Source organism: Dama dama, chromosome 30 (assembly GCF_033118175.1).
Source record: "Dama dama isolate Ldn47 chromosome 30, ASM3311817v1, whole genome shotgun sequence".
Classification (NCBI taxonomy): Eukaryota; Metazoa; Chordata; class Mammalia; order Artiodactyla; family Cervidae; genus Dama; species Dama dama.
In genome coordinates this window covers 18,654,445-18,673,602 of record NC_083710.1, presented here as the reverse complement: position 1 = coordinate 18,673,602, position 19,158 = coordinate 18,654,445, and the positions used below count along the sequence as shown (strand labels likewise).

Here is a 19,158-nt window from a genome sequence, read left to right as displayed (position 1 = left end):
TTAAGAATTAGAAAATGTATGTAGTTAAGGTACTATGGCAATTTACCATACTTCATTTATGCCTACTTCATTGTTTAAAGTTGATCAAACAATGCTATCTAGTGGGCAATAAAAATTTGTGGTTCCATGTATTTAACAGGATGGTTATTTGATTACCAGAAAGGAAAGTGTGATCCCTAATTGATGTGATGAATTTGTTGGGAGCTCCAGGTGCTCACAGTTGAATTTCTACATCTTGTATTTGAAGAGAACAATCTAGTTTTGACCTTAGAAACAACTTCATTAAATCAGATGTTGACAATTTAATACATTTTCATAAATTTTATGAACCTTAATATCAGTATTTAAGGTTTTAAAATAAGTCTTACAGTATCCTGATGAATATTTTTCTAAATAAGCACATTTTTAAGTCACAGTTTCTTTTAAAGTATGAAGTGGTGAAGGTCTATTGAATAGGTACCACAAGGTGGCAGGATTGTGTTTTCGTAGATTCTTTTTGCTCTGATGGCCTGCAAATTCTTGGTTATCTGAGATTAGTGTTTTCCATGTGGTTAACTGTTAAGCATTTTATATACCAGAACTTTTAAATTTTAACTTTTCTAATGGAAAAGCTTTAAAGTACATTCCCTGTTTTCCTGAATTCTTAAGCAGAAAAATATAATTTAGCCTTTATCAATAAGCCATTTGAATACCAGTTACTGGATTGCGATTAAGATGAAGTGCGAGATAAAGGTGGTGTGTGAGGAATGAGGACTTGGCCCGGCAGAAACGCTAGAACGCAGTGCTGTAAAAACTTGGGCTGTTTGCGTTAGCTTGCTTTTCTGCATATCTACATTTTTTCCAAACGAAGTGAAGTCAATCATGTCGAGTGCCAGACTCTGGTGTAGTAGAACATAATTGCTTTCTGCAAAATTAAACAGAAATGAAGACAGCTGTTGCCTTTTCCCCAGGAGTAGGGTGGAGAGCGGAGTGGAGGAAAGAAAATAAACTATGAGCCTTAAAAAGTCTTCATCAAAGACCGCTTTGGTAAAGCAACCCCAGACCGTGAGGACTAGGATTCTGTAGTTATGAGGAACATTAGAAACTAATATAACTGCTTGTGGAGCAACTTTCAGAAGTATTACCTGTGACAATATTTTAAATTCTGAGTTGTACATAATTTGTATAAAAGAAATAAATACTGATTATAAAAGACATCTCTAATTATATACTTAGAGATGGATGTATTTCCATGGTGACTGTTCTTCTGCTGTGGTCCTAGAGCTGTTTCAAGGCCGTTTGTGCCTTTACTGGTGGTACAAGTGTTGGGTAATAAAATCTTCAGTATCTTGGAGGCTGCATTTTTTGCCAGAACCTTTCTCTCCCCTCCCACATACTTCCAGTTGTTCCCACGAATCTATTACAGCAGAGGTTTGGCCTAATAAAAATGGGTTTTCTTTTGTATTTGTTTCCTTCACTAATTATTTGCATATTTTTTGTAATCTTTGAAAAGATATGGGTAGAATTCATGGGACCAAATTTCTGAACAAATCCATTTAACCTCCCATGAGCTTGGAGAAAGGACTGTTGAGCTCTGGTGATGAAGCTCATTGAAGAAGAGGATGTAGCTTCCTTCAGCACCCATTTATTTCTCTGGCTTTCTGGAATGTTCCTTGACCTGCCTTCTGAGTTAATGAGAAAACTTTGAAAGGGCTGCAGAGAAGCCCCTGGAAATGACCATTAAGTTAGCTCTACCTGAAATAGTTAGCGCATAAACCCTCGATCCTTTCTTCTCAGTTCTCCTCAATGACACAACTGTTTTTAACCTGTAGTAGAAGAGAAAGTAGGAGTTTCATGACTAAATATATGGATAAACTTCCCTAGCTTGTAGTTTAAGCTTGTACATGCTTTCCTCCTGGTAAGGTATTATATGTTTTTAAGTAAAAGTGATCTTCAAGATTTGCAAACTGGTTTTGTGGATTATATAAAAGATTCATGCTCTTAAGAAATAGCCAGAACCCGCCCTGTTACCCAAGGGCAGTTTTTGTGTAACTGTACAGGCTGGAGTGGAATTAACTCTAATTTTGAGATTACCAGAAAGATGCAAGAGGTTAGCAGTGTTAGGAACATTCTGCTACACATTCTGCCAAAAATTGAAGAAGTGTGAGCAAAGGCAGCATGTGTGAAGTGGCACCAAGTCTGAACATTTAACTCCAAGGTACAGTCTCATTAAAAGTATCAGCCCACAGCTTAAGTAGTATCCTCCTTTTAAATGTAGTTTTAAGATAGATTTAATTTTTGTTTTGGTGAGGGAATTTTGGACTAAAAATGCATTGCAGTTAAATTTTTAAAAAATTTTTTCAAGTCTATTATATAGAGAACATTTTATTTTTTATTTATTAATTGGAAGATAATTGCTTTATAATGTTGTGTTTAAAAAAAAAGTGATGAGTTAGAGCAGTGACCTACAGACTTTGACTGCCAAGCTAAAGGTTGGGATTTTATCCTATAAGCAGTGTGTAATCATTAAAGAGCCTGTAATTGAATGAGTGACAGGCAAGAAAGTTAAAATTAAGAATATTAGCCTGGAGGCAGTATACAGGATGGATTTGCCTGGATCCAGGTGGATGGCGATTAGAGCCAGATTGACCAGTGGGGATAATACGGCAATAATCCAGAAATCTTAAGATATGGGTCTGGATTAGGGTGTTGGTAATAGAAATAGAAAAAGAATTAAAGGCAGAGACGTTAGCAGGGAGGAATGGACAAGACAGCAAATTGCTTATGTTGTATAAAATTTCTGTTTTTGTCAGACAGAAGTCTTAGGCACAAGCCCATCTTTCTGCAGGAGAACTATTTCTGTACATTAATGTATTGCAAATTCTTCGTCATAAAGAAGATAATGCTACTTGATTTAAAGTCCAATAATGGAAGACAGTTGATGTTGAGCCTGATTTCACAGAATGATACGCTAAAAGTGACACTAAAAGATTATAGTACAGCAGTTCTCAAAAATCCAGCAACCTCAAAACCACTGGTTCATTGGAGAGGGAGAGGATGTTTTAAAGGATGCAGAATGTCGTGGTTATAAGTATAGGCTCTATGCATCCCTACAGGTGTGAAGCCTGGATCCACCCTTGACCATGGGCAAGTTAGGCTTCCCTGGTGGCTCAGCTGGTAAAGAATCCACCTGCAGTGCAGGAGACCCCAGTTCAATTCCTAGGTCAGGAAGATCCCCTGGAGAAGGGACAGGCTACCTACTCCAGTATTCTTTGACTTTCCTGGTGGTTCAGCTGGTACAGAATTAGCCTGCAGTGTGGGGGACCTGAGTTCGATCCCTGGGTTGGGAAAATCTCCTGGAGAAGGAAACAGCTACCCATTCAAGTATTCTTGGGCTTCCCTTGTGGCTCAGCTGGTAAAGAATCCACCTGCAGTGCGGGAGACCTGGGTTCGATCCCTGGGATGGGAAGATCCCCTGGAGAAGGGAAAGGCTACCCACTCCTGCATTCTGGCCTGGAGAATTCCATGGACTCTATAGTCCATGGGGTCATAAAGAGTCACACACGACTGAGCAACTTTCAGTTTCACTTTTCATGGGCAAGTTCCTTAACTTCTCTATGTCCCAGTTAACTATTTAGGGTTGTTACAGGTACTAAATCCAATGATACATACAAAATGCTTAGATTTCCTGGGACATTGTAAATGCTGAAAAACAGCCGTGGCTGTTTTTAATTTATCATTTCTGACTTCTGAAAATTCTAATTCATACCTTTGACTTTGGGCTCAAGAATCTGTGTTTTTAGAACTTCCTGCAGCTCTAATCTCCAAGTTTGAAAACTTGTTGCCACCTGCTTTTCTACCTCCAGGTAATAGGACTGTATTTAAATGTCTCTATCCATTTTCTTCTTTTTCTTTTGACACTCCAAAGATGGCCAAGTTTTTAAATGGAATGTGAGACAGTGTCCATGTGCTCCGTCAGGAACTCTGTTGAATAGCTTATCTAAATCCCTCTGGAAATTCCTCCAAGCACCCCCACCACTATTCCTCACCCCTTGGTCTCTCAATGGAATTGAGGATCCTAGCCGTAGTTGCCAGCCCTCCCTGCTGCCTCACCCGGAAACAAGGATTAGGGCTCCCTGGTCTCAGCCCTCACTCCCCAGCTCTGCTTGTTTCCAGCCCTATCTGTGCCCTCAGAAATTCCTTTGTACCCCCCCCCCCCTTTTTTTTTGGCTGCACCGTGTAGCATGCAGGATCCTAGTTCCCCAACCAGGGATTGAACCTGCGCTCTCTGCAGTAGAAGCAGAGAGTCTTAACCACTGGACCACCAGGGAAGTCCTTGTACACTTTGTTGGAGAAAATGAGTATAGAATCTTACTGACTGAGAATACTGGAGCAGCTTGCCATTCCCTTCTCCAGAGGATCTTCCCAACTCAGGGATCAAACCCGGGTCTCTGCATTGCAGCTGGACTCTTTACCGTCTGAGCCACCAGGGAAACCCACTTAACAACTGCAGAGTTTTTTGAGTTATATCAAATAATATCAGGTTTGTTTTTGGTTAAAAAAAAAAAAAAAACTCCTAATACCTTTTCTGCAATCTTCTGATTGTTGCTGGTGTCTTACTCTGATCTAGTGGTTCTTAGCCCATGCCTCATTTGATATTACCTGGGGAACTTTTAGGACTTCCCTGGTAGCTCAGACGGTAAAGTGTCTGCCTACAATGCGGGAGGCCAGGGTTCAATCCCTGGGTCGGGACAATCTCCTGGAGAAGGAAATGGAAACCCACTCCAATATCCTTGCCTAGAGAATCCCATGGACGGAGGAACCTGGTAGGCCACAGTCCATGAGTTTGCAAGGAACTTTTAAAACCTACCAATGCTCAGGATTCATACAGGGCCAATTAAATCAGGATGGACCTGAGGCTCTGTATTTGTGAAAAGCCTCCCACTTGAGTCTAAGCTTCAGCCAAGGTTGAGAAGCACTGAATTAGTCTGTCTCATCACAGGCAGACCCCACCCCACCATGCCTGGCACAGTTGTGTTAGACAAAGAAATGCCTCAGCCATGTGAAGTGAAAACAGCTCTCCTGTCTGGCAGAGAATTTGAGATGGTGAAGAGAAAGCTTCCTGAAGCGAAGCCTGTGTTTTTCCTGGTGGGCTGTCCTTGTTTTCCTTTCTCTGTGCTTCAGGCCTTCACACTTGCTATTCCCATATTAGATCCAAGTCCTTTAGAGCTGTAAGAACTGTCCTTAACAGTGCAGGCATTTCTTCTATGCTATGACGTGGATGTTTCTAAAGACCCCACTTTGCAAAATTGCATGCCAAAATAAGGCAGCTTCTGGAGAAAACCGAGTCAAGCCGATCACTCAACACTTAGGCAACTTTTGTAACTAGAGTACCGAGAAAACAAAAATTTGGTGCCAGCTCAAGAGCTGAAACTTCTCATGGTAGATATTAAAGGCACACACACACACAAGTAGGATGAAATGCCAGCAACATTTTAATTAGCGCAGAGGCAGCGGGTGCTAAGATAACACAGAAGGAGATGGAGCTCTAAGCTAGGCAGGCTGCGGTGGGGTGGGGTGCAAGAGGCAGCTTCCTTGGCAGAAGCTGAAAGCTGCACAGAGGTGGGGGGGTGGCTCTCCTGGGGAAGCACTTGCTTTGAAGTTTTGTTAAATGCAGCAGCAGGGCCTGGGGCTCTTTGTGTGCCTGCTCAGTTGCTTGGTCGTGTCTGACTCTGCCACACCGTGGACTGCAGCCCTCCAGGCTCCTCCGTCTGTGGGGTTCTTCAGGCAGGAATACCGGAGTGGGCTGCTGTTTCCTCCTCCAGGAGCTCTTCCAGGGATCAAACCCACGTCTTCTGCATTAGCAGGTGGATTCTTTACCACTGGGCCACCTGGGAAGTCCCTGGAGCTCTTCATTTTCTTGCTAAAGGTTGTAATTGACTGACTGTGCTGGCTGTTCGGACTTCCCATCCTGGGCGACATTTGCTGAATGGATGAACGGCTTGAACTTCTCTAATGAAAGTGGTGGGAGCAGTCAGAGATGGGAGCATTGCATATATACTTTGAAAAGATGGAACAATGAAAGTGACAGCCTTACGGAAAGTTTGGGAAGCTGAGGAAGACATCATCCTTGACCCTCTTCTACTGCAGTCACACTCTAGGACTCCTATTATTGTTGTTGTCATTACAGGACCTTTTGAAATATACATTCTATCAGTTTTCTGTTGCTGTAACAAATTACCCTAAAATTTAGTGGCTTAAGCCAATAATAAATATTTATTATCTGCTCAGTTTCTGAGGGTCAGGAATAGCTTAACTGGATGGTTCTGGCTCTGGGTCTCTCAGGAGGTCATGGTCAAGATATCAGTCAAGGCTACAGTCATCTGAAGGTTTAACACTGGGCTAGAGGATCCACTGTCAAGATGGTGCACTCTGGTCAATATTGGATGTTAGCCGATGTCTCTTAGTTCCTTGCCATGTGGACCTTTTCTGCACAGGGCTACGTGAGGGTCTTCATGACATGACAGCTGGCTTTTCCCAGAGAGAGTGATCAGAGAGTCTTAGAGATCACACACCTTTGTTTGTAGTATTTTTCCCAGGTCAGCACTCTTCACTGTGGAAGGGGGCTGAACAAGGGTGTGAGTATCAAGATGGGATGATCACTGGAGGCCATCTTGAAGGCTGGGTACCACATAGACGCATTCGTGTTGATAGTTGTCATTGTAAAATAGGTACAGTCTGTATCTTTGTTCACTTAGTACTTTCATGTTGTTTAGTTTCTATTATTTGTGGTATCTATAACTCCTTAGTTTCTTTTGTTTCTAAACACGAGATTATAAAATGTAATAGTTATACATAATTTTCTCTAAAATTCAATTCAGCAGACATTGAGTACTTTCTATGTACATAGTTAGGCATTTAAAATTTGCCACTATATACCTGAACATATGAAAATGTAAGCCATGTACATACATTTAAAAATAACTCAATTATGGGTACAGTCAACAGTACAGAAAATGACTGATTTTTCTTTTCATTTTTCTTTCATGAATTGATCTACTTTCCTGGCATTGCCCTTTGACAATTACTGTGATTGGACTTCAGGTAAGGAATCTTTGAAACTTTTTCTCTTTTTATTATAATCTTGAGAGCAAATGAATGTAAATTTGCAAATATAATTTTTTAAATGAAATCCTTGAATGAAATACCACACATTTAAGGATTTAGACATTTCTTTCAAAAGGCCATCTTCAAAGAAAGAAGTAGTCTCTCTACATCAACTTCCATATGAAATTCAATAGTTAATCTGAATTCCCACTGACCCATCTCTGAGTTCAAGTGCATAGTGTTAAACCCTTGGGCTGGTCACCCAGCTGAACTTCTAGTTCAGAGTCAAGAGTACTGCAGTTTAGCCAAAGATACTGTTTCTGTAATTCTGGGTAGAATGAAGATTAATACAGGTACGTGAGAAGTCTGTGAGTATGTCAAGTAGTTGAATGTGATTTATAGATGTTAGGTTACTGTTATTGTTGAATTGCTATGACGTGTCCGGGTGTTTTGTGACCCCATGGACTGTAGCCTACCAGGCTCCTTTGTCCATGGAATTTCCCAGACGAGAATGCTGGAGTGGGTTGCCATTTCCTTCTCCAGGGGATCTTCCTGACCCAGGAATCCAACCCGTGTCTCCTGCATTGGCAGACAGATTCTTTACCAGTGAGCTACAGGGAAGCTCCAAAGAAATTTCCATGGACTTTTAAACTGAAATATCATAATTTTAGGAAATCATACATAATTTTTATAGTTATTTATACTTTCTTCCTTATGTTTATACATAGATGATGATGTCTAGTTTTGTTACTTTGTCAAGTAAAATTGAACCCTTTGATCAACGCTTGAGAATTATAGAATCAATTTTGTTTTTTGTTTTTTCAGAATTTTGTTTTTGTTTTTTCAGAATTAAGATTAGCAGGGATATGGACTAAAATTATTAAGTGGATCTTTTTATTGAAGAGTGACATAATTTGGATTATTTTTCAAATTTCTTAAGCATTCAATGTGTACAACATACATCTAAAATCTTATTTATAGTTATGTACATTAACTTAATTTTTATACATTATGTATTTTAATAGAAGCTTTACTTTTCACAGATAAGTAAACAGTATTTAAATATTTCCTGACACATTTGCCATCTTTTTCTAATTGAAATATAGTTGACTTATAATATTAGTTTTTAGTATACACATAGTAATTTGGCATTTTTACAGGTTACACACCATACAAAGTTATAATATTGTTGACTATATTCCTTGTTCTATACATTACATTCCTGTGACTTATTTATTTTTAAACTGGTATTTGGTACCTTTTAAAACCCCTTCTCCTATTTTTTCTATCCCCATCCCTTCACCACCCTCCAGCTGCCCACAGCCACTAGTTTGTTTTCTGTATATGTGAATTAATTTTGTTATATTTGTTCATTTATTTTGGTTTTTAGATTCTCTGTATAAGTAAAAACATACAGTACTTCTCTGTCTTATTGCACTAAGCTTAATAACCTCCAGATCTATACATGTTGTTACAGAGGGCAAGATTTTTTTTCTTTCTTATGGCTGAGTAATACCGCCCCCCCCCCCCACGCCGTGTGTGTGTCACATTTTCTTTATCTGTTCATCTGTCGGTGGGCACTAAGATTGCTTCCGTATCTTGGCTATTGTAGATGATGTTGCTGTGAACACAGGTACATATTTCTTTTTGAGTTAGTATTCTCACTTTCTTCAGATAAATACCCGGACGGTACTCTGGATTGTTCGGTAGTTCTATTTTTAATTTTTTGAGAAACCTTCATAATATTTTCCATAGTGACTGTACCCATTTACATTCCCAACAACAGTGCACAAGGCTTTCTTTTTCTCCAGATCTTTGCCAGTTGTTATTTCTTGTCCTTTTGATGAAAGCATTTTGACAGGTGTGAGGTGATATCCCCTTGTGGTTTTGATTTGCATTTCTCCGGTGATTAGTGATGTTGAGCATCTTTCCATATGCCTGTTGTCCAGCTGTATACTTGCTTTGGAAAAATGCCTGTTCAGGCCCTCTGCCCATCTTTCAGTTGAGTTGTTTTTTGATACTCAATTGTATGAGCTCTTGATATGGTTTGGATATTAACCCCTTATTGGATGTGTCGTTTGCACATGTCATCTCAAGTTGCCTTTTTGTTTTGCTGATAGTTTCTTCGCTATGCAAAAGGTTTTTAGTTTGATGTACCTCCATTTGTTTAGTTTTGCTTTTGTTGCCCTCACCTGAGGAGATAGTTCCAAAATAATATTGCTAAGACTGATTTCAAAGATTGTACTACTGATATTTTCTTCTAGGAGTTTTATGGCTTCAGATCTTTTATATATATATATATATATATATATATATATATAAGTCTTTAATCCATTTGGATTTATTTTTGTATGTAGTATGAGAAGATGGTCACATGTAGTCGTCCAGTTTTCCCAACACCACTTACTGAAGAGGCTGCTGTCTTATCCCCATTGTATATTCTTACATCCTTTATTGTAGATTAACTGACTATATATGTGTGGGTTTATTTCTGGGCTCCATGAAGGAGGCTATTAGGACTGGAACATAGTTTGGGACATCAAGTAAATAGGTGAGGGAAAAAAGAGACAATTCTCTAAAGATATTAAACAAAAGTATTGGGAATCATTCTCTGAACTAATTCATCATATGTGCATGCTCAGGCACATCCGACTCTTTGCGACCCCATGGACTGTAACCTGCCAAGCTCCTCTGTCCATGGGATTTTCCAGGCGAGAATACTGGAGTGGGTTGCCATTCCCACCTCCAGGGGATCTTCCCGACCCAGGGATCAAACCCTAATCTTGTGTATCTCCTGCATTGGTAGGCAGATTCTTTACCACTGAGTCACCTGGGAAGTGCTTCATCATATCACAGAGATTAAAGCAAAACTTTAGCTGTCCTTTTAACAACTTAATGAAGTCTTTTTTAGATGACTATTATGAATTGGTTCTTGGGATAATTTTAATGTGTTAGGGATTCTCATAGTTGAAAAAATTTCTTTTGGGTATAATCTATAACAATACTATTTATTAATTAGGCTTTTCTCAGGCAACTTTCTGTTTTAAAAAGTAAGTGGAGAAATTTCCTGACCTTTTGATTAACTCTAGTTATGTCTGAACCAAGTAGTTGAGAGCAAGAGGTCATGACTTTAATTGCTTGATTAACCTGATTGATGTGAGAAATGCTAGGTTCTTTCCTTGTGTTATCTCCCCATTGTATATAGAAAGAAATGATTTTTGAAAATTTGAATTTTCTTGGGCTCCAAAATCACTGCAGATGGTAACTGCAGCCATGAAATTAAAAGACACTTGCTCCTTGGAAGAAAAGCTATGACCAACCAAGACAGCATATTAAAAAGCAGAGACATTGCTTTGCCAACAAAGGTCTGTCTAGTCAAAGCTATGGTTTTTCCAGTGGTCATGTATGGATGTGGGAGTTGGACTGTAAAGAAAGCTGAGCACCGAAGAATTGATGCTTTTGAACTGTGGTGTTGAAGAATACCGTTGAGAGTTCCTTGGACTGCAAGGAGATCCAACCAGTCCATCCTAAAGGAAATCAGTCCTGAATATTCATTGGATGGACTGATGCTGAAGCTGAAACTCCAATCCTTTGGCCACCTGATGTGAAGAATTGACTCATTGGAAAAGACCCTGATGCTGGGAAAGATTGAAGGCAAGAAGAGAAGGGGACGACAGAGGATGAGATGGTTGGATGGCATCACTGACTCAATGGACATGAGTTTGAGCAAGCTCCAGGAGTTGGTGATGAACAGGGAAGCCTAGCAGCAGTCCATGGGGTCTTAAAGAGTTGTACACGACTGAGTGTCTGAACTGAACTAAACTGAATTCCAAAGCAGAGTTAGATAGCATCACTGATTCAATGGATATGAACTTAAGCAAACTCCAAGAGACAGTAGAAGACAGAGGAGCCTGGTGTGCTACAGTCCATGAGGTCGCAAAGAATCGGCCAACTTAGCAACTCAACAACAACAAATTCCAAAGTATAAAATCTTTAAAGCAACATTAAAAAGACATTACCGATCAAGGAATAAATAGATCTGAAATTTTACAATAACATATCTGAAGTCAAAGGACTAAAATAACATCATAGTTGCTTTTAAGGGTTTTTTGAAGGTGATAACTTTAATTGGAATTAAAAAGGCTAAGTCAGCATCATTTTGGCATCTCTCTCTTAGGCCATAAGAGGAGAGGGTGAGATGTGTGGAAAGAGTAACGTGGAAACTCATATTACCATATGTAAACTAGATAGCCAATGGGAATTTGCTGTCTGGCTCAGGAAACTCAAGCAGGGGCTCTGCATCAACCTAGAGGGGTGGGGTGGGGAGGGAGATGGGAGGGAGGTTCAGCAGGGAGGGGATGTATGCATGCCTATGGCTGATTCATGTTGAGATTTGGCAGAAAACAGCAAAATTCAGTAAAGATTATCCTTCAATAAAAAAATGTCAATTAAAAAGAATAGAATTGTGTATGCTATTAAGAGAATGAGGAGAATTTTCATTGATATCAGAACCTTAGAAACATAAGGAGGCTCATATTTGATAGAATCTGGTGACTTGGGAATAATCAGTCTTCACTAATTCATTTGAGAATTGGAATTGGATCCTAGAATTCTTCTATTTTGATATAAACAGACTTGAATATCATTGGAAACTTAGTTTTCTAAGTCCATCCAATAATATAAAACAGTGTCAGTAGCCATAGTTCTTAGACTTAGGTCAAATGTATGCACTTACAATAAATACCTATTTCATCAGAATTGGAAATTTGATTATATACACACATATACATATATATAAACTCCTTTTTCCATTAACTTGTATATCATTGCTGGAAATTCTTTAGCAGTTTTCTCTGCTTCACAGAGAATGACAGCTGGAAACTTTAAAATTATAGAGATTTTTGAGACTACTAGTCATTAGTGGCACTGTTAATATAAGAAGCAACTTCTGCAGCATCTAGTGATTTCCATTTAAGATCTTTGTGTAGAGATAGTGCTTTCTCTTTGATTGTGAAAAAGGTTGTTCTTGGTTTTTTTGTTTTGTTTGGAAATCAGGAAGATTTCCATTTCTTCTGTTTATTAAGAGCTTGTTCTTACTGGCTTCACATCACTTGAAGTTGCTGTAGCTATAGATGTTTCTTTTATGTTCAGGTGTTCTTTGGTGGTCCACAATGTGGATTCTCTTATGCTTGTTGCTCTGGAGATATCACGTACTCTCTCATGTCTTTCAAAACATCCTATTCTTAGCTTCTTCCTCATTAGTTAAAAATTTTTCCTTTTTCATGCACTGCTTGATATTTTTTAAAAATTGCAGTATAGCTGATTTACAAAGTTGTGTTAGTTTCAGGTGTACGGCAAACTGGTTCATTTATACATACATATATATATATATATACACATACACGTATATATACACTAGAGTCTTTTTCAGATTCTTTTCCATTATAGGTTATTATAGGATATTGAATATAGTTGCCTGTGCTATGCAGTAGGTCCTTGTTGTTTATCTACTTTGTATATAGTGGTGTGTATCAGTTAATCCCAACCTACTGCTTGGTATTTTTAAACTAGGGTTGTTAGACATGTTTGGGATTTGAATGAGTGCTTTTTTTTTCTTTAATATAGAAAAGTTAGAAAAGTTAAGATTTGCAAAAGAATAGCAAACAATCTTGTAGGATATCAAACTATGAGTGGCTGATAATATACTTGAGATGTGTGTGTGTTTGTTTTTCCAGGCAGCCTAATCTAGCTGGATGCAGTTTCCTGTGTTCAGCTAATATTGCTTGAACACATAAGCCTAAGCAAAATGTGAAATATGAATTATGCTCAAGTTGTTCTCTAATGCATAGGCTATGTTGGAACAATTTGTGTTTTCCCAATATGCTTTATAACAGAACAGATTGTGCTTGATAGTCTCTTAATTTAAAAAAGCATGATCTGTAGCTCTAGGAAATTTTCTTGCATTATTTTATGATGCTTTCTTCTCCTCCATATTCTCTGTTCTGTTTGCAAAAATTTTGAGTTTTTATTGAATATTTGCTGCAGATGTTAGTCCTTCTAAACTGCTGTCCTGGAACTTCCCTGGTGGTCCAGTGGTTAAGACTCCTCACTTTCGATGGGGGAGTGGGGAGGGCAGCACAGGTTTGATCCCTGGTTAGGGAACGAAGATACCGCATACTGTGTGGCGTGGCCAAAACATAAGAATAGAAAAGAAAGCAATCCAGCTTTTAAAAAAATAATACACTGTTATTTTTTCTCTTCTTTCCTGTTTTTCCCTTTTTGGTATTTGTTCTGGTTCTGAGATATTTCTTCAGCTTTACTTTTCATTCATTCTAGGAAATTTTCACTTGTGCTTTTATAATAGTAGTTTTTCAGTTTCCATGAGTTTTTATAGTGTTTTGTTGTTTTCTCCTCCGCCCCTTTCCATCTCCATTATTTTATCCATGTAGTCTTTTAGCATCTTTAAATCTTTTTCATTCCCTGTTTTTCCCCCAGGTTCCTTTCTCTTTGGGTGGTGGTTCTATTAGAGGGTAGTTAGGTCTTGCTCGAAGAATTAATGCTTTTGAACTGTGGTGTTGGAGAAGACTCTTGAGAGTCCCTTGGACTGCAAGGGATCCAACCAGTCCATCCTAAAGGAGATCAGTCCTGGGTGTTCATTGGAAGGACTGATGCTGAAGCTGAAACTCCCAATACTTTGGCCACCTCATGCGAAGAGTTGACTTATTGGAAAAGACCCTGATGCTGGGAGGGATTGGGGGCAGGAGGAGAAGGGGATGACAGAGGATGAGATGGCTGGATGGCATCACCGAGTCGATGGACATGAGTTGAGTAAACTTCGGGAGTTGATGATGGACAGGGAGGCCTGGTGTGCTGCTGTTCATGGGGTTGAAAAGAGTCGGACAGGACTGAGCGACTGAACTGAACTGACTGAACTGAGGCCTTGCTCAGTTATTCAGTTGGTAAGGATAGGTAAGGGTCTGTTTTTCTCTACAGAGTCTCATTTTCCCTGTACCTTGTACTTTGAGAAGCCTGCACTTTAGAAGTATTGGATTCTTCAGTGCATATCAGCTACCTTCTTGCTTTGTCTTGCTTCTGTATGTCTTGCTTTGGTTTCAGCTTGATGAATTACCATCTTTTTTCCAGGCTGTTGAAATCGACATCTCTCAAATTTACTCTATCCTTCTGTGTTTAAAACTAGATTCTCTATCTCTTCAGTGGTTTGTTGGCAGCAACAAATATAATTGACTGTATTATAATATAATATATATATATTATATATATATGATATATATATATATGATATATATTATATATATAATATAATATAATTGACTGTATTCAGTCTACCATATTCACTTGAAAGTAGCTTTGAACAGCTTTGTAGCTGAAGAAAATAAACCCTGTGAGATTCTCATGGCTTCATGAAACTATCTAAACTAAGATTCAGAGAAGAGAGCTGTCATTGTATTTCTAGTGCTGGAACTTTATAGGCAGATGATTCTACAAAAGGACATCACTTGTGTATAGTTCCAGGCAGGAAAAGTTTTTGAGTTTTTATTGAAAGATGAAAAGTGCCCCTAACTAATCTTTGAAGAAACTAGTTTAGGAGCATACCAAATGGTATGTAATACCTGTGGCTGTATTGCTATTAAATGCTCAACAGTGCTTCTTAAATGCACTGTGTATCATAATGCTGATTTCAGTCACTGTTCTGCCAGAGAAGAAGGGAGTCTTTCGGAGTACCAAGAAAGGCAGGGCCATCCCTTGCATTGTATACTGCTCACCACATATCCCCATGATGCTTCATGATGGTTTGACTTTGTATGGACTCATGAATATCAGGAGAGCATTGCCTCTTCCTTTTCTGTCTCTTTGATATGCTCTTCCATGACTGATTCCTTCATTTCCTTCAGGTTTTTACTCAAGAGTCACTTTCTCATGGAGGGCTTTCCTGATGACTTTATCTGAAATTTATCTTCTCTAATCTTGGATGTTCCCGCTTCCATTCTTTTTCTCCTCAGTATTATCACTATCTCCCGTACTATACATTTGCATGTTTGTCTTGTTTAGCTTTTAAATTTTTTAAATTTATTTTTGTTGAAGTACATTGCTTTACAGTGCTGTGTTAGTTTCCACTGTACATCAAAGTGAATTAGCCGTCCGTATGCATATATTCCCTCCCTCGTGGGCCTTCCTCCTGCCCCGCCCCATCTATCCCTCTAGGTGAATACTCCTTAGCTCTCTATGTGTAAATCTGGGATTCCTGATCTAGAGGACACCATATTGAGTCAGAAGGTGGTCTCTGCCGCATCCCACAGTAGATGAGATGAACACTGTACAAAGCACGCAGTGTCTTTGAACTTCACTTTCTAAACCTACAGAAGAAGGAAATTAGAGCTAGATGATCTCCAAGGGCCATTTCAGCTCTAAAATTTTGCAGAGACCAGTAAAAGAAACCCTCAGGCCCAATGGAGTCCCAGAGCTGGAATGTGAGAGACCATATTATGGAAGTACGTCCCTTGATCAAAGCAGAAGGTATTTATTAAACACATAGTGTCCCTAGCACAGAATTATCTTTTCCAATCGCTAATGTTTACCTAAGTCTGTACTGCATTTGAAAGTCAGGAGCTATGTAATCCTCTAGTATTTATCTTCACCTTTGTAAATAAAACTGCTCAGCTGAGCTTCATCTACTTGTTTCAGGATCACCAAGGACCAACTCTAATGGCCCTGCGGGGTTCTCTGTGTACAGAACAATGGTTAATTATACTCCCCACTGAATCTTCTTTCTCTACTACTTATCATTGTTGTTATCTTAGGGAAATTAACATGAAAAAAAATAGCTTAAAGTAGCTAGTTACTTTTATGATAAAATTTTTTTTTTTTTTTTTTAAATTTTTTTAATTTTTATTATTTTTTTTTTTCCAGTGGGTTTTGTCATACATTGCTATGAATCAGCCATGGATTTACATGTATTCCCAATCCCGATCCCCCCTCCCACCTCCCTCTCCACCCGATTCCTCTGGGTTTTCCCAGTGCACCAGGCCGGAGCACTTGTCTCGTGCATCCCACCTGGGCTGGTGATCTGTTTCACCATAGATGGTATACATGCTGTTCTTTTGAAATATCCCACCCTCACATTCTCCCAGAGAGTTCAAAAGTCTGTTCTGTATTTCTGTGTCTCTTTTTCTGTTCTGCATATAGGGTTATCGTTATCACCTTTCTAAATTCCATATACATGTGTCAGTATGCTATAATGTTCTTTATCTTTCTGGCTTACTTCACTCTGTATAATGGGCTCCAGCTTCATCCATCTCATTAGGACTGGTTCAAATGAATTCTTTTTAACGGCTGAGTAATATTCCATGGTGTATATGTACCACAGCTTCCTTATCCATTCATCTGCTGATGGGCATCTAGGTTGCTTCCATGTCCTGGCTATTATAAACAGTGCTGCGATGAACATTGGGGTGCACGTGTCTCTTTCAGATCTGGTTTCCTCAGTGTGTATGCCCAGAAGTGGGATTGCTGGGTCATATGGCAGTTCTAATTCCAGTTTTTTAAGAAATCTCCACACTGTTTTCCATAGCGGCTGTACTAGTTTGCATTCCCACCAACAGTGTAAGAGGGTTCCCTTTTCTCCACACCCTCTCCAGCATTTATTGCTTGTAGACTTTTGGATAGCAGCCATCCTGACTGGCGTGTAATGGTACCTCATTGTGGTTTTGATTTGCATTTCTCTAATAATGAGTGATGTTGAGCATCTTTTCATGTGTTTGTTAGCCATCTGTATGTCTTCTTTGGAGAAATGTCTGTTTAGTTCTTTGGCCCATTTTTTGATTGGGTCATTTATTTTTCTGGAATTGAGCTGCAGGAGTTGCTTGTATATTTTTGAGATTAATCCTTTGTCTGTTTCTTCATTTGCTATTATTTTCTCCCAATCTGAGGGCTGTCTTTTCACCTTACTTATAGTTTCCTTTGTAGTGCAAAAGCTTTTAAGTTTCATTAGGTCCCATTTGTTTAGTTTTGCTTTTATTTCCAATATTCTGGGAGGTGGGTCATAGAGGATCTTGCTGTGATTTATGTCGGAGAGTGTTTTGCCTATGTTCTCCTCTAGGAGTTTTATAGTTTCTGGTCTTACATTTAGATCTTTAATCCATTTTGAGTTTATTTTTGTGTATGGTGTTAGAAAGTGTTCTAGCTTCATTCTTTTACAAGTGGTTGACCAGTTTTCCCAGCACCACTTGTTAAAGAGGTTGTCTTTTTTCCATTGTATATCCTTGCCTCCTTTGTCAAAGATAAGGTGTCCATAGGTTCGTGGATTTATCTCTGGGCTTTCTATTCTGTTCCATTGATCTATATTTCTGTCTTTGTGCCAGTACCATACTGTCTTGATGACTGTGGCTTTGTAGTAGAGTCTGAAGTCAGGCAGGTTGATTCCTCCAGTTCCATTCTTCTTTCTCAAGATTACTTTGGCTATTCGAGGTTTTTTGTATTTCCATACAAATTGTGAAATTATTTGGTCTAGTTCTGTGAAAAATACCGTTGGTAGCTTGATAGGGATTGCATTGAATCTATAGACTGCTTTGGGTAGAATAGCCATTTTGACAATATTAATTCTTCCAATCCATGAACACGGTATGTTTCTCCATCTGTTTGTGTCCTCTTTGATTTCTTTCATCAGTGTTTTATAGTTTTCTATGTATAGGTCCTTTGTTTCTTTAGGTAGATATACTCCTAAGTATTTTATTCTTTTTGTTGCAATGGTGAATGGTATTGTTTCCTTAATTTCTCTTTCTGTTTTTTCATTGTTAGTATATAGGAATGCAAGGGATTTCTGTGTGTTAATTTTATATCCTGCAACTTTACTATAGTTACTTTTAAAAAGTTAAAGAAGAGCCTGAAGCATCTGTTTTCCATAGCTGTGCAAAGGTAAAATAGAAATAGTATTCATTTCTGATAGACTTGCACAAGGTTCTTGATATAGCAAATCATAATCAGGGTAACTTTTCGCTTCTTCAGATGTTTTGTATTTTTTTATTTCAAATTCCGTGATGCCCATTTTGCCCATGGCTTCTGATTTTCGTAATCTACCACAATTTAGCAAAAGCAGTGATTTATGAAGAACTGTAGCTTTGAGGAGGTTATTTTCATTACAATAAAAAGGAGAAAAGAGATTGTTAATCATTTGAATCCTATTGACTCTTTCAGCATAACAGCGTTATTTTGGAATTAATAGTTATGTTAGGGACTTCCTTGGTGGTCCAGTGGTTAAGATTTCACCTTCCAATACAGGCCTTCCCGTGCAGAGGGTGCAGGTTCAGTTCCTGGTCAGGGGGCTAAGATCCCACGTGCCTAAAAACCAAGACGCAGAACAGAAGCAGTGTTGTAACAAATTCAATAAAGACTTTAAGAATGATCCACATCAAAAAATCTTAAAAAGATAGTTATACTAAATAAAGCAAAAATATATATAGAGAGAGGCATGTGCAGACAGGTATAGAAGAGCCAGAGATTGCTTCTAGAACTTTAAAATAATTTAAAAGTAATTGTATATATTTAGAGAGAAAATACACAGAAAGATACAGGAAAAATATATTTATAGAGAGCCTTATATGTGTGTATATAAATAAATAAAAGGTTAATTTAAATTTGCTAGTATTTTGTTAGGATTTTTGAAATTCTTCCTCTGAGCAAGTAATTTGTTGAGTCTTCTAATTCTTATATGGGATTTAGGAAACCTGTAGTATCAATATACCTTTGTTCTTCTGCAGGTTAATTACCAACAAATTTGATAGCTTTAAGACAAAACAAAATTGTAGTTTAAAATTCAAACCCAGTAATACATTTCAAATAATTATAGAGCAGTTAGTTCTGAAATAGACATTTTTTTAGGTCTGGTCAATGAAAGTATTAAGTCCTTGTATTATAACTTTTTAATAGCTTTTTTTTTACTCTCTGCTTTCACTTAAAATATTTTTAAATCAAAATACATGCATAGGTAACTAGAGAAGTAAATTCACAGAAACAGTAGCATGACGATTACTGGGGCCGGGGTTGGGGGGTGGGTGT

The 19,158-nt window shown here is 38.4% G+C and overlaps 1 protein-coding gene across 4 annotated transcripts in view; it reads left to right on the top strand.

The window, feature by feature from the left end:
* Window positions 1–19,158, top strand: part of TSC22D1 (TSC22 domain family member 1) — a 125,676-nt gene that overhangs the window by 91,029 nt on the left and 15,489 nt on the right. Inside the window, exon 2 of one of the 4 annotated variants that reach the window (XM_061133124.1) lies at window positions 7,084–7,439. The exons of 2 other annotated variants lie outside the window; for them this stretch is intronic. The gene's annotated coding sequence lies outside the window, so the exon portion shown is untranslated. Of the gene's footprint in view, window positions 1–7,060; window positions 7,440–19,158 lie in introns of those variants that run through there. One more of the 4 variants, XM_061133126.1, reaches the window with a different exon arrangement.